Here is a 24,918-nt window from a genome sequence, read left to right as displayed (position 1 = left end):
TATTTTATTTTAGATAAAGGAATTAAAATGTGTATGACGAATTCCACAATTATTTTTTTTATTGTCATTTTTTTGTGATGACAACAATACTGAAGTTTTAGTACAGACTTATCATGTAAAAAATTATATACAGAGATGTGAATAAGTAATGATTATCGAGTATTTTATCTAGATCAATTTAGTTAAACTTCAATTATAGTATCATAGTAAAAAAAATTATGGAAATTAAGATAATCCAGATATATTTTCTATAGTTCACAAGATATGATTTTATAAATCTAAACCTAACATGACAAATATTTAATTAATATGATGGCTCATGGTAAAGTTTTGTCTAATGGCCAGAAATACTTAAATGAATGATGGATCATTATCAATAATAGCCATTATCTTTTGGAAGCAAACATCAAGACTAATTAAAAAAGTAGATAGGAATAATTTAATATTAAATTTCTAGTATAAAGATTAAACCATTTATTCCAGGTATTACCCAAGTTCCAGATAAAATAGGTTTTGAGTAATAATATGACTTTTGTGAGTCAGTAAGTTTTTATTTTAAAAACTAAAGCAATAAAACATAAAATATACACCAATTATCTCCATTTGTAAGAAAAGTGGGAGGGAAAATTAGCATTCTGAACCTTCAAATTCTTAATTAGGCAGAACTCATACCTAGTTCTTAACTCTGCTACTAATTTAAATATTCAATAGTAATAATAATGTCAATTAATTTAACTCAGAGAGCTAAGTTTACTTAAAATATAATTTAGGATACAAATATAATAAATTATATCATTTAAAAAAGTAAACATTTCATACTAAATGTGAGTTGTTAGACAATTTGGGCAATATCTATGAATGAAAATCCTATGTACAATGTGTTTGTTTAAAAAAAAAAAAACTGAAAATCAACATGGTAACCAAAACATTTTGAAGAATGTTTTGGAAGAGAGACAGAATAATGACGTTTCATTAGATCAGCTACAATCAGCTGTGGCAAGAGAGAAATGAGAAAAAGATATAAACAAGGATCTTGCAAAGTTGTCACTGATATTGATCCCCAACTCTACTCTGAGTCCAACAAGGACTTACAATTATAACTCCGTAACAAATCCTCAGAATCTTTTAAGAGCACACATGTATATTCAATTAGGTTTTGTATATGATTGAAACTATTTAGGAAAGGATGTGTTCTACTCATGAATTCAATAATAATGACAGCTGCTAAGGAAAAGAAAATTTATTTTGCTGATTAACAATTCCAAAAATGGGCAAGCAAACAAATTCACCGAATTTACATCACTGGTCATATCCCTTTGATATATTATAGCCTATAATCATTTCCTATGATTCCTTTGATATATAGGAAGTCCATTATTCTTAGAAATTTCTCTAAAGGTAAAAATAGAAATATTATATTATAATCTTGGGAGAAAGGAGTCTCCAACGACGATTTACACGAGATCTTTGCAGTTAGGAGTACGGATTATTTTTAGTCAGAAGCATGTAATCCTCGAAGAAATGGTGATACTGAGAAGGAAAAACAATTTCACATATCTTTTCAAAATTTGAAAACAGATTTGGACGGTCAAGATAACACATACCCTCTTTGTAAGACTCGGCCATATTCTATTAATTCAAAATAAAATGACTTGGCACAAATGTAATTGACAAATTTGTATAACTTTGATTAAATTACAGATTTTTGCAGTTCATTTCAACTCAGAGCTAATAAAACTTGTTGCCTTTATAAATAATAAAGGCAACTCCCATTATGTTCAACAGTACCAAAAATTATAGTTACATTATTTTTTAGTGGGATAATTTGCGCACTCTACAGAGGGTTAATTAAAATATCGATATAATATAAATTATAGAATATAATCCAAAGAGTAGTAAACTGGATTTATCTCACTTTAAAAAAAACAATCGTATATTCTTTTCTTGTAGTAACATGTACTGCCAAGAAAGAACAGTTGCTCATCCTAATTTTTAGCCGTTGAACAACATATTTTGTGACACAAAATTCAATTAATACATATTTTAAAGTAGTAATAAGATATTGAATGACTTGAAATAACAACAATCACTCTTACACGAATACTTTAAATTTACAAATATGAAGCCCATTAACGTCGAAAAAATACTATTGAATTGAAATTATTAAGTTATCTATGTTTGAGTGTAACAAAGATAGCTATAAAATACAAAATCTGCAGTTTTTCATCCCCCCCCCCCCCCCAGGATGAGAAAAAGGCCGTGTCTGTATTATTATCATGCTTGCCTGGCAAGTATAAGTAGGAGATAAATTATGATTATTTTAATTTCCTTGATTTTACATCACTTTGCATGCTTGAACACGTTTCAAAATGACAAATAGTTATTTAATAAATAATTATCTAATTTAACATGTTGTAAAGAGTTAAATATTTATTAGATGTCTATTCGTTTTGCAAAGGATTTCTTTCATAGACCCATTTAGGTGGTACATTTTAAAAGACTACGTTTGTAGTACTTTAGATTTACACTGACATCTTGTTCGCCCTCAATATTTAGGAAAGGTATTATTGTAACTTAATTACCGAGTGGTCCATTAAAACCTGAACACTTTGAATTTTAAACTTCAACTAGATATAATTTATTAATTAACAATAGAATTTCAACAAAATTAATACCATAAACAGATGTGTGTCTGAGCTCTCTGAATTATTAATGTAGCTCCCTTTAGTGGCAATGATGTCTTCCTGGTGGTGGCAAAAGCCTTGTCACCCAATGCGGATGTAGTCCTCAGTTATGACGTCCCAGTGTTGAGTATAGTGGCTTTGAGAGTCTTGGTGTTTTGATGAAGGGCATTGCAGGCCTTCCCCTCGATATGCATCCAAAATTTGAAGTCGAGGGGGTTGGGATTAGGGCTTTAGGGCGGGGCAAAAGTGTCAAAAAAAAGAAGAGTTCAAAAGAACTCAATAGTCTCATTCAAGAGAGTCTTGTAACCGGAGGAGATGGGTTTCTTTCATTGCTGGTATCAAAATTGGTCTCTCCCCCTTGTAAGTCTCCGAGTAAATTTCCGAGATCTTCTCCATGGGCCGTTCTGGAGACGCTCAACTGCTTGGAGTGTGCGAATAGAAATTCGTCGATCTCGTTTAAGTGTCATTCTCTCGACTTTTAAGCAAGCTAGCGAGATCAGGTTTGTTTTAGTTTATAACTAATTGTTTATACTTTAATATATCGAAATATGAATTAATTTCAATCATTCAACCTTCATAAATTATTGAATTAGTAAGTGTTCAGATTTCAATGGGCCACCCAGTAGATCTTTGAAATAGTTATGTACAAAATTCATTTAGCCATTTTGATTGTATCTCCCGAACTTTACTCCTCCTAAAATCAGTTGGTAGTATTCGTGCTCGTACTTTAGTTGTACTATGGTCTGACACATTTAAAATAGTATTGTATTGATTACTATATGAACTTGTACTTTTTGTGCTGTTACGTGATACGTGATAAAAAGATATGGCTTAAGCCCCAAAATTTATGAGCTAGCCAAAAAAATGAAACATTTACATGAATTTGAATTTATCAAATTCCTGAGCCTCAAAACCGCTTCCCTACCAAATATCTTATGGTTCTTTTCCATGTTATTATTCTATATTTTTGTAAAACGGTTGAAAATGTCTATACCAATTTTGGCACGAGAAAAGTTATGGAAATATATAGATGGTATGACGAGAAAATCCGACGCTTTTGATCAATCTTTTTTAAATTTGCATGAAATGGTCATTTCATTCAGATTGATTCAAAAATAAAAAAATTGAGCAGCAGAGACAATGATTATAAATATATATCACTGAATGAATTCATTGCTGGCATCAATATCGACTGAATTCGGGTCTTGAACCGCACGCAGAATCTGGAAACTAGAACCTGATCTTAATTCTTTGATTCTATACTAAATGATCCATGGCCAAGCAAGAGGGGAGCTAGGAGGTCAAATATCCTTGGACAATGGACACCCAAGTGTAGCAGTACTCTTGGTTTCCTTGGTCTCTACCAGGGCATTTCTTAACTCCGCCACCCTTCTCCTCTCAATTCCTGTTATCTTTGATACACCAGCATTACTAATATACATATCAATGTTTACCTAAATCATCACAACAGCACACCTGGCCTCTTCCTCTGAAAATGTAGTTGGCTTGAAATTTTCAGTTGTTAACTTCATGGAGGTGTTTTGTCTACTAAAAGTGAAGCGTCTATATGTGCATATATTTCACAACACAAAAAGCATAGCTCAATTTACTCCTCTCATATATGCAAAAAACATCCAGAAATCTCAAAAGCCGGATTTCGTTGTAACAGTTCGTAACTTTTATTTCTCCTATAGAAGTCCTTTTAGTATCTCCTAACCTATACTTTTTAAAATAGACACACCATCTACCAAAATTACGTTAGTATGGGCCGAGCGCACCTGTCATTGTTATCTATTGTGCTTAGTAATAAACTGTATCTGTTCTGTAATAATTATAATAAACTAAAAGATACCTTCAAATTATCAAATAAAGAGAAAAAATCATTATAAATTATATTCTGACATTTTTTTTACAAGATTTTTTCTACTCTAGTGCGTATCTTCTTTTTAGTTCATATTTATTACTTTCTTACCATTATAACAGTACTTCAGCTGTATTTTCTCACTATTGGCTCTTATTTTTATATTTACTTATATCGTTTACTTCTATTGCTTATTCTCCAGTAGTTAGGCTTTTTTTTTTAAATTGTAGTTTTATTCTTAATTTCATAGTAGAAAATTGATACCTTTTTTAACAAAAGCTTATTACAAATCAAACAATCAACTTTAAAAACATTGATGAATAGATGAAAAGTACAAAAATCGATAGCTGACAACAAAATACATTAATTCAAATTTTTATCTTGAGTTACATATCGCTGTGTGTTGTCAAAAAACACTTTTTTTTTAAAATCATATTTTCTTTACTTTTTTAAAATTAATATTAATTTAATTTGAATAATTATTTTATTTCTTGAAGGTTAACAATCATAATAAACTACATTGATATTTAAGTTGGAAAGGTTCATTATAATTATATTTAGAGGCGAAAATATGATTTTATTTATAAAAATTGAAAAAAAAAAAAAAATTATTATTATTATACTATTATATTTTTGAAGTAGTTTCCAGAGGCATTCAATGCATCGATGGGTAATTTATTCAGTTCAGATTTTTGAATAGAGTTGATGATCGAATTAGAGTTTTCTTTTAGACACCTGCATACTCTTGTATAGTGGCCTCTCTTACCACATCTTGTGCATTCGATGCTTTTTGCTAGCAAACTTTCCCATTCTTATGAGGAAATTGGAGACTACACTGTCTACACAATCTTTCTTGGCTCTTGTTCCACGATCTCCTACAGCTTTGACTTCTTTGATATATATTGAATCCATATGACACTTTAACACCCTAAACTATTTTGATTATTCTTTGCCGTTTCTACTATTCTCCATTAATATATACTTCACATATTTTATTTGAATCATCGAATAATCTTAATCGTGCTTCTCTATACTTCTTGACTCCGGTCAATTTGTTAGACGTCATCCTTGAATGTTCTTTCAAATAGAAGTTATATACTTGTATCTCAGGTCTAACGATGATTAAATCCACCTTGTATATTGATATTCGTAAGCAAAGTTTTATATTATGACAATTAATATTTAATACTATTTGTATCATACAATAAACTATAACTAACATTAAGACATTTTCTGGATAATATTATTTTGATTAAATAGTACCAAGTAAAGCTATATTTTGGTGAAGGAAAGCTTCTATATGTAGTAACCTTTCAGATAAGTTGTAATGTTAAAAAAATCATAATTGAGATATCTTTATAAGTATGTTCGAAATTACCCATCGGCCATCAAGTATGAATTATGAATAAAGGTTTGTTTATGTCCGAAAGAAAACAGTGGAACCAGATAGTTGAGATTGTATTCGCGGGGGCGCTTGCGCAAAACCCGATTCCCATAACCCTAAGTATATGCTACATACATACACTAGCGCGGTTGTTAAATGAAGTTGTACTATTTTTGAGGCATAAAAAGTCGGATACTCCAAATGAGATCTTAAATTAAATTGAATGTAGAAAAAAGAGACCGCTTTCATGTATGTCTAGGGCGCCAAAGCTTTATTTTTTGTCTAAAATGTCTATGGAAATTATTAAAACACAAAATCAAATTAATGTTTAAAACACATTAATCGCCGACTAAAAACAAAAATATTCCATTTTTTTTATGTATGAAGTGGAATAGCTATGTCCGTTGTGATTCATATCGATCTTTTCTTAATTCCGTATGTAAATATAGATGAACTAAGTGATACTTAATTATTAAAATCTATTATATATGACTTATGACCAACTCTTAATAGTACTGAGTCATTGTAATAAAATTACATATTTGTAGCACGTCCACCCAAAAGGAAGCTAGATAATTTTTCTCAAAATTGAACATGGAATACATTTTCCAACAAATTATAGTTCATTTCAATGAAAAAATGATTCAGATTAATCTTTTGGAGGCACCGCAAATTGTACTTAAAGTAGCCAAAATTCACCGTCACTTTTATAGAATTAGGAAATTAATAAGTTGTATTTCCAAGACAATATTGGGCCAAATTAACTAAAGTAGATAAAATGGAGTTTTTAAACTACATTTAAAACTCTTGGATATTTCAATTCATCCCAGAAATTTGAATTCCATCCCTATAATTGACCGTAATATCTCTTTTAAAAATTGCTTTGAATATATGATTCGTATATTTTCCGTAAAAATAAATTGTCTTTTTTTAGCCAAACCGCAGAAAAGCATTGAAAAAATTCACTGGAGGCAAGAATAATAGAAATACTATTTACCTTAATTGCAACCAGTAACGTTAAACAAAATATCTAACTTAAATATCCACCCAATATGAAGTACTTTAAATCCATACGAAAAATGTTGTATACGTCTTTGTATATAATGTATAATTATTTCTAAATAATAATTATGTACATTTCAGGGTGGTTAATTCACGTTTACAGGAATATCAATATCTGGGGCGTCTGCAGGAGAGGAGGCTTTATGTCCCTCTGGACAGGTTTTTTTAACTGTTATGTATTGTCTTTTTTATACTTTTAGATCATGACGTAGGGATTTGTTTTAAACAGATAGTAATGTACCTTTTGTTTTGCGTGTTAATATATTTTAATAGTTATGTCTATGTACATCCTTTTAAGTGTAATCCCTTATAGAATACATTTTTAGTGTATGATTGTACCCCAAATCAAAAGGTCTTCTTATTGGCTTTACTCCGGTCTGTTACTTCCGTCTGTTGGTGGTGTTCGTAGAACACTTCAAGTGGCGACGAAGATGGTGCAACTACGACCGAGGCTCACGCTCGTGGAGCTGAGATGCAAATGTTCCAGGTTGTAACTTGGAAGTGAGGACTAATTGAGGGGTAAAAAGACAGTGGAACTTGTGGCATTGGTGAGAGAGTACATCGAGGGTTGTGGCTGTGATCCCAAGTCCTTCGACTTCAACGATGGTGCTTAAGCCTCTAGAGATGGTGATTTCTCCCGGACGGAAAGTCTGTTGTTGGAACGCTTCCAGCTGTCTGAGATGAAACAGGGAGTCGGGGAGCCTGTGGATGATTACGTGACTCGGTTGCGTAGCCAGGGAAAATTTGGTCGCTTTGCGTGTGGGAGCTGCAAAGTTTATTTCGAACACGAAATTATTCGCGAGGTGGTGCTTAAGAACATGTCGTCCCCACGGCTCCGCTAAACTGTCTTCGAGAGAGGTAGCACAAAATTGACAGACGTGTTGCCATTAACCAGAGCATTGGAAACCTCCATTAGCCACGCCAAAGAAATAAGATCGAGTGAAACTTGAATGGCATCTGAGTATAAGGGGTCAAAAGGTATCCGTCGCTCCAAAGGGACGTAGTCGACGTAAAAGGCTAATCCAAAGATGGAACACAGGGGGAACTGCAAGTTTTGTGGAAGACACCATGTCTTCCAGAAGTCAAAATGCCCTGCGTTTGCCAAGGAGTGTTCCCACTGTGGGAAGATGGCCATTTTAGAGTATGCTGTCCGTCATCTGCGCCGTCTAGTTCTTCCATCTCTTTCCAGTTGAATGATGGAGTAGGGGATAGGGCCTATGCCTTCCAGAGCATAAATGGGAGAAGAGTTAAACTGTTACTCGACCTTGGATCGAACGTGAATATCTTACCGAAACATCTGATTGATATGTCAAAGGTGATCAAGAATACGGGTCCAATGGAGGTTTTTGGTTAGGGAAAGGTCAAGACTCTGGGCTCTATCAGGTTGCTGGTTGCATTAAATGGTTCTGACTCGGTGCTTCGTAAGTTTATTGTATCTCCTATTGGGCAGCCAATCCTTGGTTTTCGTGATTGCCTAGATTGCGAGTTGGTGAAGTTGAGCAATGACATTGTCTTCTCGTAGTCTGAAAAAAGACAGGTGAGTTTTCAAAATATAAAGTCTGCTATAGCTAACTCACCTGTTCTCACTCATTATGACCCGTCTCTGCCGGTCTATTGGTCTTGGGGCCCTTCTAGCACAGTTGGAAAATGGTATGGAGCGCCTGGTGGCGCTTGCTTCAAGAAAGGTATCAAAGAGCGAAGCTAAATACTCGCAAATTGACAAAGAAGCAACGGAAATTATTCATGGGTTGAAGACATATGAAAGATATTTTATTGGTCGTCATTTCAAGATCAAGATGGACCACAAACCACTCCGATATATTCTCAACCCATGTAAAGACTTGCCAAGTGTTATTGCCGCCCGTCTCACTAGATTTTCAATGTTGTTGTTGACGTTTGATTACTCAATCGAACATGTGAGAGGCATCGACCATTCCCACAGGGATGCTTTTTCCTGCGTACCAGATCCTCCGTGTCTAGATGATCACCCAGAATTATTACGATGTAGAGCTATCTCTAGCTCATGCTCTTCTGAATCGTCCCTCCTGTCCGCGTTACAGGAAAATAAAAAGATTTGCAGCGCTGTGGAGGCTGCTAGAACAGGTGTTTGGGACAGTATTCCCAAAGGAAGAATTGTTTGTCCCTCAAGAATGGTTTTTGTTTTGGGGTGTCCGCCTCATTGTCCCTCTTCCTTTGAGAAGAAAGTTTATGGAAGAGTTGCATTTGACGCATCAAGGCGTTGTAAAGATGAAGTCTGTGGCTCAAAGTGTCATTTGTTGGCCCGGCTTCGTAATGATGTTGAGGATTTTGTATCAGTGTGTCGCACATGTCAGGAGAGTGCTCCCGCCCCTATGTCACAATTGACTCCCTTCTCGCCTGCGAATGTATGGGAGAGAGTCCACATGGAATATGGAAAGATAAAGGGCAAAGATTTTTTAATACTAATGGATGCTGGGTCCAAGTGGATATTAGCAGTGTACATGACGAATACATCGTCAGAGGCTACGCTTAGGCAACTTTTTGCGTGGTTTTTGCGTTTTGGATTCATGAAGAAAATACATTCGGACAATGGCTCACCATTCACAAGTGATTTTTTCAAAGCAAAGATGTCCGAATGGGAAGTAGTCCATTCCTTCTCTCCCCCATATCATCTGCAGTCCAATGGCTAATCTGAAAGAGGAGTAAGGATTATTAAAAGTGGGATAAAGAAAAATATAGGAGCATCACTTGAGGAAATCTTGTTTACCTACAGGGCAACGCCGTTAGAATGTGGGAGCACGCCAGCTGAGCTGTTGGGCGCAAACTTTATTCGTATGCGATTGGATGGATATCTTCCGTTTTCTCCTTCTCCTCCTTCATAATAATCCACGATAAATTGGAACTATCTTAAAATTCAACCTGCTTGATAAAAATGGAATTTGGAGTGTATTTGTTAATACGAAAAAGTTAGGCATGATATTAAACAATAAATTTATTCAACATGTCCTCCCTCAGCAGCCACCATCTTCTCCATCCTCCCCTAAAGGATTTGCATGCCCTGATGACTTCCATGGAATCGACAGCATTCCACTCCCTCGTAATGGAGCCCTTCAGGGCCGCGATGCTCTTATGGCTGACCTTGCACACCTCCTCTCCAACTTCCCCTACTAGTAGTATTCACACGGATTGAGGTCGGGTGAGTTGGAGGGCCAGGTGTTGCGATCCCAGAAAGTGATGTCGTGGGAGTTGAAGAGGTTAGTGGTCCTCATGGCGATGTGTTCAGGCGCGGAGTCTTGTTCGAATATGAACTCCCTCCCAGCCGCCGTATCCTTCATCCAGGGGATGACGAACTCCTCCATAATTCGAAGTACCTTATCGTGTTAACCCTTTCCTTGGGATTGAAAAAGAAAGGAGGCATCACCTCACCGGTGCTGCAGAGGACACCAAGGGTCATTACGGAGGCCGGGAACTTTGTGGTGAAGACTGCAGGGATCTCTTCTCTCTCCTTGGCAAGCCACCTGTCATTCTGAACATTGTAGTTTCTGTCAACAGTCCAGTTCTTCTCGTCGGAGAAGAAGATGATTCTTCCTCCATGGCTCTTAAGGTCATTGAGGAGATACTTACCGTTGGTGAGCCTGGTGGGCTTCATGGATGCCGTGAGGATGTGTTGTTTGGCCATTGGGTATGACCTGTACCCGAGGTCCTCATTCACAGCCTTGGAGACCAGCTGCTTGCTCACTCCACGGTTCTTGGCCAACCTGGACGAAGAAGTCCCGGCGAAGCCTTGATGGACTTCCAGAGGCCTTCAATGAAGCAGGGAGTGCGGATTCGGTCACTTCTCATGTTGTGGGCCTTGCAGCAGACCTTTCCCTCAACCTCCCAGGCACTGAAGACCCGGTACACCGTGGTATTTGGGTAGTTAGGAAGCTTGTAGATAGCAGGGGCTTGTGTCCCGCGCGAGCCAATTCGAGGATGGTGTCTCTCCTTGCTTGTTCCATGATGAATATTGTTTGTTGTCAAGACAATTGTTGTGGAAGTTATAGTGTATTGTTCACGCAACCTTTTATATTAGTATGATTTAACCCCGAATATCCACATTACGGAACTGGGTGAAGTTTACAGTAGTTCCAATTTATCGTGGACACGCTGTACATTAACCATAAGGTACATGGAAAAAACTTAAACCAGTATATAGTACTATGTCAGGTCATCATAAAAAACCAAGACTGACAAAAAAAATCGGTCCGAAACTTGTGGTCAGACACCCCACAAGGTAAAATAAAAACCGTAAAATTTACATTTTTTTCAATCCAAAAGGTACATGGACAAAACTTGTATCAATATATACTAGTATGTTCAGACATCATAAAAACCAAGACTGACAAAAAATTCAATCGCAAATGTCCGACTCCCCCAAAAAAAAAAAAAAATGATTATATGGTTTATTTCAAACCATAAAGTACATAAACAAAACTTGCATCAATGTATAGTACTATTTCAGGGCACTTTAAAAAAACAAGACTGTTAACAAACTTATGTCCGGGAAAATTCAGTCATACCCACAAAAAGTTCCTCTCCTCTTAATTAAAACAATAAGTTGATGATACTTTATCAGGACATTATAACAATCCGAATCTCATCATATTTTCAGTTACACATTTTATTATAAACTTTATAGATACATACATATTTAAATAAAAATTACAAGGACATTTGCCATGAATAGTGTGGATTTTAAAATCTCCTCTTCACTGTCTTCACTTTCCTCACTAGTATCGTCATATTCGATATACAAGATTTAAAAAGCATGTAGAATCTTTATAAACGACAAAAAGAATATATTAATCAAAGAAATGTTTAAAATTTGGGTTCCACTATATGTGGTGAGTCAACATCAAAGTAAGCTAGAAGGATTTTTTTCTCAAAATAAGTGTGGGATGGATTTGCATTCTTCAACTCACTATCTTTTTCCGAAGACTGAAACACATATTTTTTATTGTCATTTAAGCCTTGAATAAAAAAATGATTATTAAAACTTTCAACTTCTAAAAATTTGTCCTTTAAACCTTTTTTTTAAATTCAAGTTAATAGGGTATAACTACGATTCAGTGCCATATTTCGGCATGACAGAACTATATACATAGATGAAAGTCTAAGTAAATAACAAATTGATATAAACATTTTAGGAGTTTAAAATTGAATTATTTATTGCTTTATCTTCATTACAATTAATAAAAAATGAATATAACCACAAAAAAATTGAGTAAAATGAAGGATCTTATCTAGAAGCTGATATCTTTTCAATTTTTCTTCAAGTGTTAAATATCATAACTGAAGTTGATAAATATACTTTATACATCAATTAAAAAAAAATAATAATACCTTTAAGAAAGGTCGATTTTGATTGATTTTGGTCAATTTAGTTTTTAATATGTTTTAATAAATTTAATAAATACGGTAGTTAGGTTGCGTTGAATATAGATTAAAACAATATTCCGGTAGAAAAAATTGAACAACTCATGTAACTTCTTAATTAATAATTTAGATGTAAGGGGATTAAAGCAAGTTTATTGATGCTTCATATTCAAATTAATTGATTAGTGTTCATAATATTATAATTATTATTAGTATTAGCAATTCAATTTTTCCTCCCGGAGTATTATTGTAATAATAATTGTGGGTTACAGCCTATGGGCATTTTGATACATAGTGTAATAAACTTTATTATATGTATTCTGTTTCCAGTTATGCCAATATTTCCAATATTTATTAGATAGGATCTGAGTAATTTGAATTCTTCGACTGATATTTCGTATTTTCTTTAGAAGATTTTTTGAGAGCTACACCATTCAAAATAATACCACACTTTATATATTTTTCCCAGAGGTATGCTTTAACACATAGTTCTAGTATTATATGTAGTGATGTAAATCTTGTAAATTTTTTAGCAATCTGGTTTTTTTATAATTGGTAATATCAAGATTTTTTTCTCCCTTGGCAGTTTGCCATTCTCCACAGAACTCCACAGCTGTTAACAAAATATTTAAAAGATTAAATTTTTAGGATTTTTTTTTTTTCAAAATTACATACTTATAATTAAAAAATTAAATTTTTTGGAAAAAATTTCATAACTACACAACTTTCACAAAAAATAAAGTTTTTTGGATATAAATTTCAAATATCAAATTTTTTTTTTTAAATCAAAAATCCACAGCTATTTACAAAACATTCTAAAAATTTAATTTCAAGTATTAAAAATTCCAAAATTCCACAGTTATTAAGAAAAAATATATTTTGGAAAAAAATTCAAACTTTACATTTCAAATTACATAACTTGTTTATGAATTGTTACGGAGAGTGTTATTATTTTTCTCATCGTGAAACAAATTAATTTAACAGTGTCTTAGTGGTTTATTGTTTTGAAATTGGATATCAAAGGGAAAACAAAATTGTTTGGATCATATTTAATTCACCATCTTGTTCCACAGTTTTTGTCGAAATTGGAAGATATGTTAACATATCTGAGGCTGAGTGCTGGAAAGGGTTCCGTCATATTTAAGTTTACATCATTGATATTATAGTGTAAGCAAGGTTGATAATTTTGGTAAGGATACAAAGCGTGCGAGGAGAAGGGAAGAAACACTTATGGTATTATTGTCCATTGACTAAAATAATAAACATCTTCCTATATCAAGAACCTTATCAATTCCCTCCTTTATTAATCAATATTAATATAATATTAGATACTGATAGTCGATAGAGAACTGAATAAAATGCCTAAAATAACGTCTCCTTCTGTCTGGATTTAAGGAAAATGGAGGCTCAGGAATTTGGAAATACTTACCGGACGAGAAACAGATGGCTTGTCGTATTTGTTGATATAAATGTGCCTTTAGTCCCCTGTCTAGAATTACACGCCACTCATTATCCTCATCTCATATCAAGAGTATGGATATTCATCTAAAAAATCAAGTTAACGATGAATACATCAAATCAGACTTTAACTCTGATCTCACAAAGATACTTATTGCATGTAATAGAACCTTATCCATTACTAATCATCCTACGTTCAAAAAATTTATGGAGAAATACACGGGTAAACCTATCCCTTCCCGAGGAAACATCATAAAATTAATGGAGTATGTTGGTAATGATGTCATTTATAGAAATACCCCATTGTAAATAGTGAAGTTGGGATAATTTTCAGCATGTTTTGAGTTATCCACACCAAATTACGATCAAAGTTATCAGTAAAAAGTGTAAATTATTTACTAATTTGGAAATGGAACTCTGAATTTTGTACCATCTAACAGTAAGTATTCATTTTTTTTTTTTTAATCTAACCATAAAATATGTTTCTATTTTAGCTAAAAATATCAAGAATTATTATACACAACTCATTAAATGGCAAAAACAACTCCTTAAATAGTCACAACAACGGGGGTAGTAGCTTTGGATGGTTCGCAACTAGTTTGTCTGACACTAGTTTCTTCACTAAAAGACTTAAGTATGATCATTAGGCTTTCCAATATTACATAGTCAATAAATATTACTTTTTTATCACTTAAAGATTAGCTATGGTTGATAAGCTCCAAGAAATGGTGTTCAGAAAACTCTTAAAAGGCAAAAACAACTGCTTAAATGGTCACAAAAACGGGGATAGTTACAATGGGTGTAGCATTATAATTAGCAATTGTGCGTATCCTTCATGGTAATAGTATGCTGTTATACAAGCATAAATAATGGGGGGGGGGATATTTTTTTTGATGCCCTTAATAATATCGCCGGACTACATAATTAGCTTTTGCACTAAATCTTTACGATGGATTTAATTGTAACATTTTTTTATTAGAATATTTATTGTCTAATTTTATGATTTTGACATTTATTTCATTATTAATAATTCTTTAGATCTCATCGATAGAGATATATCTATCCTGTGCACAATTGTATATATCAACTTCCACATTAGGAAAAAAGGGTGATTATCTTTTTGATTAAACTCCACGTCTGGCTTGTGTTTAGCAACTTAAAGTTATGACATATTTAACTGAATTCATGTCAGAACAAGAAAATATTATTTGGATCAATCTATTTTTTCAATATTCTGTATATATAAATTATTGTTATTATTAGTTATATGATTCTAATTGTTTAATTTTGTATATTGAACATAAATGTATGATGGTTTATTTTTTATTATGTAGATTATGTTTAATTAAATCCTTCTTTTTAAACTTGGAACTTCAAATATATTTCGAAATACTCTACTTTGTCGTTTCATTAGTTATTATTCTTAGAATATGGTTCATAATGAATTACAATTTCATGGAGTGTGACATTTTCAAATCTACTGTAACGAATAAAAAACGTCTAACTCAATTATACGTAATATATCTTCATTTAACATTTTGCTAATAAATACTTTCGTTATACCCTCAAAAATCATAATAAAGTAGGTAGCTGATAATCACATCAGTATTTTAAACAATGATACCATAAGTTTTTCTCCCCCCTTCTCCTTGCACGCGTTTTCCTCTACAGGATTACCAACTTTAAGCATAATTAGTGCTGGGCATTGAGCGAGTGTGTGTAAATAGCGGGAGCGAGACATATGGTACTATTGATTAAAAGTTAGAGTTTTGGAGAATAGAATATCACGTGATGCTGGTATAAAAATGAGAATCTTCTATATTTCATATTACACTAGAAGAGTGAATATAAAAAGTAGTTGAAATTTTAAAATTCAGGAATACCTGATTTACTTCGTGAAAATCATGTAAAAACTATAGATTCATTAACAAATATTAATAAAAGTCGCTAATATGATATGTCATTCAATGAGTAGTCAAAAACTTATTATCACTTAACCCGTAGCATTAAATTACTAGTAAATTTAGACATTCTGTCTCCACCCTCTCTAGTTTTTCAATGAATTCGGATATCGGAGACAGGATACACCTTCAGGACGGACTGCAGTAGGATACCTAATCCGGAAAACTATTGCGAGGGCACCAAAAGTTAAAGTTATTTTTACTTACATGTGCCCGTACTGATTCTATGTTTTATATGAAGTGTAGCAATAAATGTTTTTTTTCTTTTAAATTAATTACTAGTAAATTTATAAACTAATGTATTATAACGTATATTTGCGATATTGAGTTAAAGAGTGTGGGTAAAATAAAAACACAAATTAAAAACGATTAATTATAATGAAAAATATTAATTAGAAACTTTAATAGTGGCTCTACACAGAAAGTGAAACAAATGAATAATAACAAACGACACTAAATATTACAAATGGATTTAAAAAATTATTAGGAACAAATGATAGAAAATTGAAGTTATTAACACTAAATATTACGAATGGATTCAACCAATTATTAGGGACAAATAGAAACAGAAAAAAATATACTAATTATTAGTAGAAATAAAATCCATCTTTTTCCTATCATACTTGTAGAATCCTCCTTTTTCGTCATCTAAGTCATTTGTAAAGCTAAGAAAAGAAAAAGTAAATTAATATGTTCAGGTTTTAAAACAAACTGTTTGCGCGCCATTTGAAGCCAAGCCCCCTTTGACGTCCTTCATGATGTTGTTCTTGACCATATTAAAGTTCTCTAACACCTTATTTGGGAGATTAGGAACATTTAGCTATTTGCTAATCCTAAATTTGAAGAAGTATTCGTTTAATTAATTTGTGAATATTTAAATACATACATCCATAATAACTCACCCAAGTCTGTACACGAAGAAACTGATGTTAGACAAACTATTTACAGACCATTTGAAGCTAAGACCCACTTTGAGACCATTCATGCTGTTTTTCTTGACCATATTACTGTGTTTAGGAATAAATTTAATTAACCTAAGTCACAATTTACAATAGGTGTGTTTTTGTAAATTGCCTCCTCAGAATTTGCTAGGTCTCGCAAATCTAGTACGCTAGATCTTAAAATGTATTTAATTTTGTTTAAAATGACTTTAGCTTGATATGAACGTGTAAATGTTCGACAATAGTCAAGCTAACAAGTAAAGAGAGTCTTCCTTCTAACCCGGTAATGGCCTCGGTAATTGAGTTGAGATTATGATTGATTATCGACAATTCTTCATAAATAAACTCATGATTTATAATCTCCTCAGCTTTAACGACCGTTGGTGTTTTTTCATTAAGGTTGTTTAAATATTCCCTGATTACTTCGAAGTTATGGAAATAGTAATCAACTGCTTTCATCCAAGTTACACAAAGCTACAAAGTTAGACGAGCTACACAAATAAAGGTGGGGGAGCTTCTTTTGAGGTCTTCGTCCGTTTATTTTATAGTAGGACGCTCCATCCGTGATGAAAACTTTTAACTTATTGTCATCAAAGTCCAAACCAAGAGTTAGTTTAATACTCTGAACGACATCATTTGCAATATTAACGGCATTAGCAACTTTTATGTCTCTCATGTTCATTAGATAAGGACGACCCAAGAAACGGCCATCCAAAGGACCCATCAATATAGCTGTCATTGATCGTTCCTGGTTGTCTATAGTCTCATCAACAGCTATGAAAGTATCCTCATCTCCAATTTTCCCTTTGATTTTGGAGATTAAATCTTTGCTGACAACATCCATTAATCTATGTGTAGTACTTCTACTAGAGACGGTTCTATCAGCATATTTCTTCATAAACTTTGAGAAAATGGGGTTCTCCACGGTGAAAAAATGGTATATTTCAGGAAACTAGTATCTCTAAGAGGTCGGTGTTAAAATTGTCAAAATCATCATGAGTCAAATGTTGTTTGTATGCATTCATATTTTTGATGTGGGACGAGGACATTAAGTTTCGTTTGACTCTGGATGGGGGCTCTAAGATTACTCTCATCGGCATATTCGACATAATATTTTGCTGTCGTCCGGTAGGTAGCTCAAAATTTCATGGCCTCCATTAATTTCAATCTAGCCCTAGGGATAATTTTTTTTTTCAGCATTTCACCAAATTTATTGTACAAACTCAAGGGCATTCGGCGAACAAAAGATTCTTTGAGGAGATGTTACCACAAAATAATTCGAGAAAGAATTAATAAATAAGAAAAAAGGGAAATTCTTCCTGTGGTTTTCCTTTTCTAATCTCAAAACAGTAATTTATTTGATCAAACAGCCAAGCTTTAAGTATAAGGGAAACAAAGTTAGCAAAGCATTCCCTTCACTCGGAAATAATGACAGCACTCACACCAGATAAACCACCTGATGAAAGTAATTAGGGTGTATATTTGAAGAAGGTGAAGGACTCTTGTAAGCAGGACCGGGCACGTGCAAACATGAATTCAAATACGCATGCAACATGGGTCTATTGAAAAAAAAAAAAAAGCAATGCAACGTTTTTGGTGACATAATAAATAATAACTAATGGCTATTAGTTACTTTGTTTACGTCATATTTATTGTCTTTCGTAATTCCAATCATGCCCACTAAGAATTGTGCTCCAGGGTGTAGAACGGGATATTACAACGAGCCACAATAGTCTGGTGTTACGATCCATCTTGTGGCCAAACAAAGAGATAACCCCCAGATTTGAGCCTAGCTGAGATCCATTCCAAGAGAAACAGGTCTGAAGAAGACATATTAGGGACCATCCAAAAGTACAAAGCTGTGTTCCCTGCATTTCAACGACTCCGGTTTCATCTGTGAGTCTAAAAGAAGTAAGACCCTTGGCAAGGCTCTACAGAAGAGGTAAGATAGCTGCTCACTTTTGATGCAATGCTTTAACTGTCCTTCTTTTACAGGTACCTCAAACCAGATGTAGTACCATCCCTATGACCAAACTGCCCCACCTAACTCTCAACTCATGAAGCGTCATCAGTGCCAACTGAAACTGCGACCACCTCACGGAGGGCTCAACAGTTCAATGACCTACTACAGCATTTGGAATTTGAACTATTGAATGAGGAGTCAGTCCTCTCTGTGAAAGAACTTGGTGACAATTTGGTGACACTCCCATCAGACTTCATCCTCATCACAAAACCAAGTGTTGCCCTTTTGAATCTATCCCATGATGAGAAATTGGGCCCAAAGGAGTAGCCAGCATCCAATTTGAGACAGATATGTCATTCAAAATGTACCACTCTGGCCTGTTGATTGACAAAAAGGCAGTGTCACACATCACCTCAGAAGGCAAGGTCAACACTGTGATTGAAGCCATCAATTTGGCTTTCTCTCTGGGAGCAAAAGAAGAATTGAATCAAAGAGAGACCTGGAAAGACATTCTCAACAAGTTAGCTTTTAGTCTCTGTTTCATTCGTAAGCAAATGGCTCTCCTCTTCACCAAACCAGCAGCTAGAAATTATTCAAAGTACAACTTGGCCTCTCTTTCTGGAGAGATTTTGTCGACTTTCTCATCGAGTGGCAAAGCAGTAAAGCACCTGGCCTCACAGGAAAAACCTTCCTAGCAACAACGTGTCTTGCTGCAGCAGATCTGGGAGAGGATCTTCTCCTAGCTGACACTTCTTCTAAGTACTCCTTGGCATGTTCCAGTCTGATCCCATCGAAAGAAGGTTCGCTGGTACAGACAACTAAGTGGAGGTATCTACTACATCAGCGTGAGACAGATCCTGGAAGCAGAGAAAAGATTCGTATTCTGAGTCTTGTCAAATTCTCAGGTAAATAAGATATTTGTTAATAGTAAGCTTCTTTATTTAGGTATTACTTATTTTTACAATATAATAATATCATTACAATATTTTACTTTTTTAAATTTTCAGGTATGACTACTTCAGAAATTAAAGCTCTGCTGGATGAAGACCTGGTAAAAGCTGAGCTCATTTTGACTAACTGGCAACCAAATGACCTCCAGGAACTAGCTTCCAAGGGACAGAGTAATGGTCTCTACTTTGTTGCCGGGTATATTGGTTTTTCTTTGAAGAAGAAGATCAGTTGTACATCATGCCAAGAGTTAATGGTCATCAGAGACACACCTCCAGACTCAATAACCTTCGATAGCCCAACCAATCAGCATGTAGACCTGAAAGAGTTCATCGACATAATGAGCAGAGGGGGTTGTCGACTCCATCTTACCTTCTCTACCTCTCCTGTCTTTATGCTCACTCCATGTTCTCTTACATCACAGCTACTCCTGAAGAGAAAGACAGTTTACTTGGCACCCCAAATCCTAGAGCTTCATTTGTTGCCACATTCATTGACAAGATGCAGGACAGTTTAAACTCTGACATTATCGCCGTTGTGGGAGTAAAGTGCGAGGAAGAACACTCCTGGTCAGCTTTTCTTCAAAGAATTTCATTCGCTTTGTTTAATGTCATGGGTAAAATTTAAGTGCTAAACTGAATGATGACATCCGATTTTTAACAAAAAAGAGAATGGCAGCTAAGAATTCAGAAGCTAATAGAAAAAAAGCTAAATTTCAATCAAAATCTTCTGACTTGTAGACTTGGACCAACTTTGTACTTTTTGATAGTGCCTTTTCTTTTTTATATGTTTTTAATGTTTATTTTGATTAAAGTACTAATAAAATACCACTTCTATTAGAAATATATAGCCTCATTTTTGTTATTTTGATGATTTTCCCTGACAGAATAAGAGAGACATTCCATATAGTCTTATATTGAATAAACAAAGACCCATATTGGAAACGCGTGAGCGCAGTGCCCTGTCCTGCCTACAGGAGTCCTTGTGAAGGTCAATGAAGGAAAGGAAAAAACTTTAAATGAAGACAGACCGGTGATTGAAAAGCGAGTGGTATATTATGATAAGAATAATGAAAAACCATATTCTAATACAATAAAAATACGTATTCTAAGTAGTCAAACAATTCTTACGGATCCTATTTGAGGAAAAATTGATTTAGATTGGAAAGATTCTGAAAATAAAAGCTTGAAAGGATTCCAACCAGAATAAAAACACTAAAAATTTTTTTTTTTGAGTAACTATCACTTAATGAAGATGACTTGCAAAGAGTCAATGACTGTAAAAGTAGAGCGGTTTATGTAGTATTCACGTTTAAAAAACCAATCAACAACCTCACTAGATTTTCAGATGTAGTGGCTAAATTAGCGATAGACGATGGATGGAGTCTTCCTCAATATTAGAGGATTGGAAAATCGAAGGACAGCCCAATGCCCAACATAATTTATTTTTAAAAACAGTTCAGAGGTGGATTTGCCTGGACTTAGAGAGATTTTGGTAGAATTTGGCGAAATAATTGGCAATATAGAGGACGTGCCACAGAATGTGACACCTGAAAGGGATGACGATATAGAATTTTTAAAAGTTTTGAGCAACATAATGTCCGGTAAACTGCAAATAAAGTAAAAGCCCAAAACAAGATTGCCAACTTTTGTACCCGTTAAAGGAAAAAAAAGTCAAATTAATATCTGATATGCAGCTAGTGTAATGCTTTAGGTGTCTTTATCCAGGGCATACCAAATCAATGTCCTAAGTAATTAGTTAAACTACTATACAGATTTTAAAGTATATTTTAGGATATAATTGGGTATACCGTTGAGAATTAGAGGAGTGGAAGAGAGACAGATGATAGGGAGAGAGACACGCCAAGAAGAATTAGAAGAAGAGGGTTGCAATTTAGATGACCCACAAAATATGGATAATCGTATTTTGAGTCAAAAAAAAAAAAAAAATGCAAAAGAAGACGTTCAAGTTAGAGTTATAATCGAATACCCCAGAAGTAAGACGAATGAGAACAAATTAAACCAAAATGAACTTCCTTTGAGAGAGGATTGGAAACAAGTATTGAGAAGAAGGTCGGGCAAAAAAACACCCAATCAAAAAAAAAAAAAAGTAAATGAACTTTGGAGAGCCCAAAAGAGAAATCTAAGAGAAAAAAAAAAAAACACGGGAAATCAATCAACCGCACCTTGAAGAAAAACTTACTCACAAGGAATAATTGAATTTAATGAGTTTAAAATCTGTATCTACAAATTTTATTTCCGTATCAAAAGTCATGAAATGTAAACAAGTGTTAAAGTTTCCTAGTAATTTCTTAGTATATTTTAATATATAAAATGTCATCTGCTGACTGTGTGCAAATAAATCTAGGGAAAAGAAGTTTGGCAGGATATGAACTGTTCAAGCTACACAATGAAGAAAACATTAAAATTGCTTTCATAACGGAACCTCCTATGAAAAATGATAATTTCCAACAAATTAAATGTATTTACTCCCAGGTGTCCAACATGAACAGCTTCAAAGGTGAGCATAATGGTTTCAAAGGATCAGGATGCTATAGAGCTTTTGGAAAATAGAAGTCAAGATATGATAGCAATTACCATGAGAGTTCAACAAAAGCAAGAAATAATGGTATTCTATTATGCAGACATAAAACTTACGTGCAGCTTCCCTATGCTAGAAAAACTTTTAACTAAATGTAAGGAAGAAAAAGTAGCAATAATACTAGGAATGGACACTAATGCCCACAGTTCTTTGTGGAGGCTCAGAAACGACCAACAGAAGAGGTGAGCAAATAGAAGAAATGTGTGCCTCATTACAAATAAATGTTTGTAAGGAGGGTCGAAAATTCACATTATGTTACATAAAATGAATGAGTAGATAATTTATATAGTGAATTTTATTAACTTTTTTTAAATTGATAATGATTTGGCATCAGTGGTAACTTATAAAGGGTAATTTTGTTATTTTTGTAAAAAATAACAAGCAACAAGGGAGCCCGAATCAGTTAAATAGGACGAAGTCTGATGGGAGTGTCACCAAATTGTCACCAAGTTCTTTCACAGAGAGGACTGACTGCTCATTCAAGAGTTCAAATTCCAAATGCTGTAGTAGGTCATTGAACTGTTGAGCCCTACGTGAGGTGGTCGCAGCTTCAGTTGGCACTGATGACGCTTTATGAGTTGAGAGTTAGGTGGGGCAGTTTGGCCATAGGGATGGTACTACATCTGGTTTGAGGTACCTATAAAAGAAGGACAGTTATCAGCATATGCATCAAAAGTGAGCAGCTATCTTACCTCTTCTTTAGAGCCTTGCCAAGGGTCTGACTTCTACATAAAATGCAGTGTACTTCCTCTAGTACATTTATATTTATAAGCACTTACTTTACTGGATTTGTTGCATGGAGTTGTGGGAATATTCATTTGTACCGATCCCATAAAAAAATGTATTCTTTCATCCTTGCTTTTTGTAACCAAGTACGCTTTTTATTCATTAAACAAAAATATAGTACTTCTTATTCATTATTTGTGTTGAAATAGTCAAATATTTCATTATTGATATATCAATCATCCATGGGATATTCAATAATTTAATTATCCACATTACATGTACTGTAAATCCTTCATCAAAAATTATTCATCTCTCTTTTTGGGTTGCATCTTGAATAAAAGCTTTACTTATACACATTTTTAATATATATATATGTATATTAGTCTTGGGTTTCCGACTGGAAATCCTATGCCGGTTGGAAACTGTTTTGATTTTTAGAGGACCAAACTAATTTGGTTATTTAAAGAAGTTCGGTTAGAACTGGTCTCAAAGAAAAATTCGGTCTGGGTTGGTCTTACAAAAAAAAGTCCGTATTATGGAAATAAACGGTTTTTTAGTAGAAATTTAGGAGAAGTTTCTTTTTTGTCAGAACTACAATGAAATTAGATGATTGAAGAAGGAGCCAATCTAGCACCAAGGAATCAATAAGTTGATAAAATCATTAAAGATCTTTTAGGTAAACTGTCCTTAATAACATATCAATCAGTTAACCAGGTAATGGATACAAATAGCACACTTCACTATCCAATCGAGATTCTTAATTCTACATTAGTCTTCATTAAACTATGCTGGGGACATATTACACTACTACCACTCATTGTCAGATAAAAACTTAAAATTCTTGCGCCGTTTTATGCACAACTATAAGAAATTTAAAAGCTATTCCGGATCTTTATCTAAATATTATGTAAATACTGCTTATTCTTTCTTATGACTTTTTTTTACCTATTTTTGTTGCTTTCTTTTGATTATTTATTTATTGTCCAAATTTATAGAAGGAACGTTTTGTAATGTTGAAAATGGATTGATTACTAACGTCATATATATCAATTTTTCAACATGTTTGACTTTGGTTTAGGGAATTAATTTTAAACTAGAATGTTTACGTATATAATATATATTTTATATGTAACTTTTCTTAATTAATAAATTCTAAAAATAAATATATATATATATACGTAGATATCTAAAATGCATCAAAACAAGTTGTCATAGAAAAATTGTGTTACAATAATTTTGTTAAGAAATATAGATGCCACCAAATTCGTAATGCTACAAGATTGGTTTAAAAAAATATGATTTCTAGTGTTTCAAAAGTAAACATAATTATGGGCAACGTAGATAGATTATTTTTTTTTATCCTTGCTTCACCATGTCACACCAATTAATTAAAATTTTTATTAAACTTTACTTTCCTATGAACTTGTGCTTTGTAATAACTATTAACAAGGTCATACATTTCAAGTGATCGTACTGGATTTGTAAAAACCATGTTTTTATCATGATTAGTTATATTTTAGGTGCTCAAGAAGGAAGTACAAAAAATATTGTTTGAAAAAAAGTCCTTTGTCAAATAATTTTAATTTTTAAATATAAACTTAAATTTAAAATTGGGCATAATAATATTAATAAATACATATAAAAAAAGTCAAAATTTTAAAATTAAATATAGGATGAACATGGGTAACAAAGGCGTTGAAAACTTTGATTTATAATTGAACAAATAATTATAAGCAACACTGGGTACTCCCACTAGTTTTACAAATAAATTAAAATTCGCGCACCCTCTGAAGGTGGGGCCCTTGGTTGAATCCATTTGCAAATGTCCTCTAAAATTTTAAAATGATTACATGAAACGTTGAATGAAATAAAGGAAAAGGTTGATTAATTATCAACTACTTTAAGTGACCTGTACCCACTGACCCATTCAGAGTA

At 33.5% G+C, this 24,918-nt stretch overlaps 1 long non-coding RNA gene across 1 annotated transcript; it reads left to right on the top strand.

The window, feature by feature from the left end:
• Positions 1–19,534: 19,534 nt before the first annotated feature.
• On the top strand, positions 19,535–20,503 carry LOC139907661 (uncharacterized). The gene is made up of 2 exons (XR_011784394.1): positions 19,535–19,613; positions 19,716–20,503. It is a non-coding gene; the product is annotated as an uncharacterized lncRNA (long non-coding RNA).
• The last annotated feature ends 4,415 nt before the right edge of the window (positions 20,504–24,918 follow it).

The sequence above is a fragment of the Lepeophtheirus salmonis genome, chromosome 1, assembly GCF_016086655.4.
Source record: "Lepeophtheirus salmonis chromosome 1, UVic_Lsal_1.4, whole genome shotgun sequence".
NCBI classification, from domain to species: Eukaryota; Metazoa; Arthropoda; class Copepoda; order Siphonostomatoida; family Caligidae; genus Lepeophtheirus; species Lepeophtheirus salmonis.
Note: the sequence above shows the minus strand (reverse complement) of the source record. Positions and strands in the feature narration are given on the sequence as shown.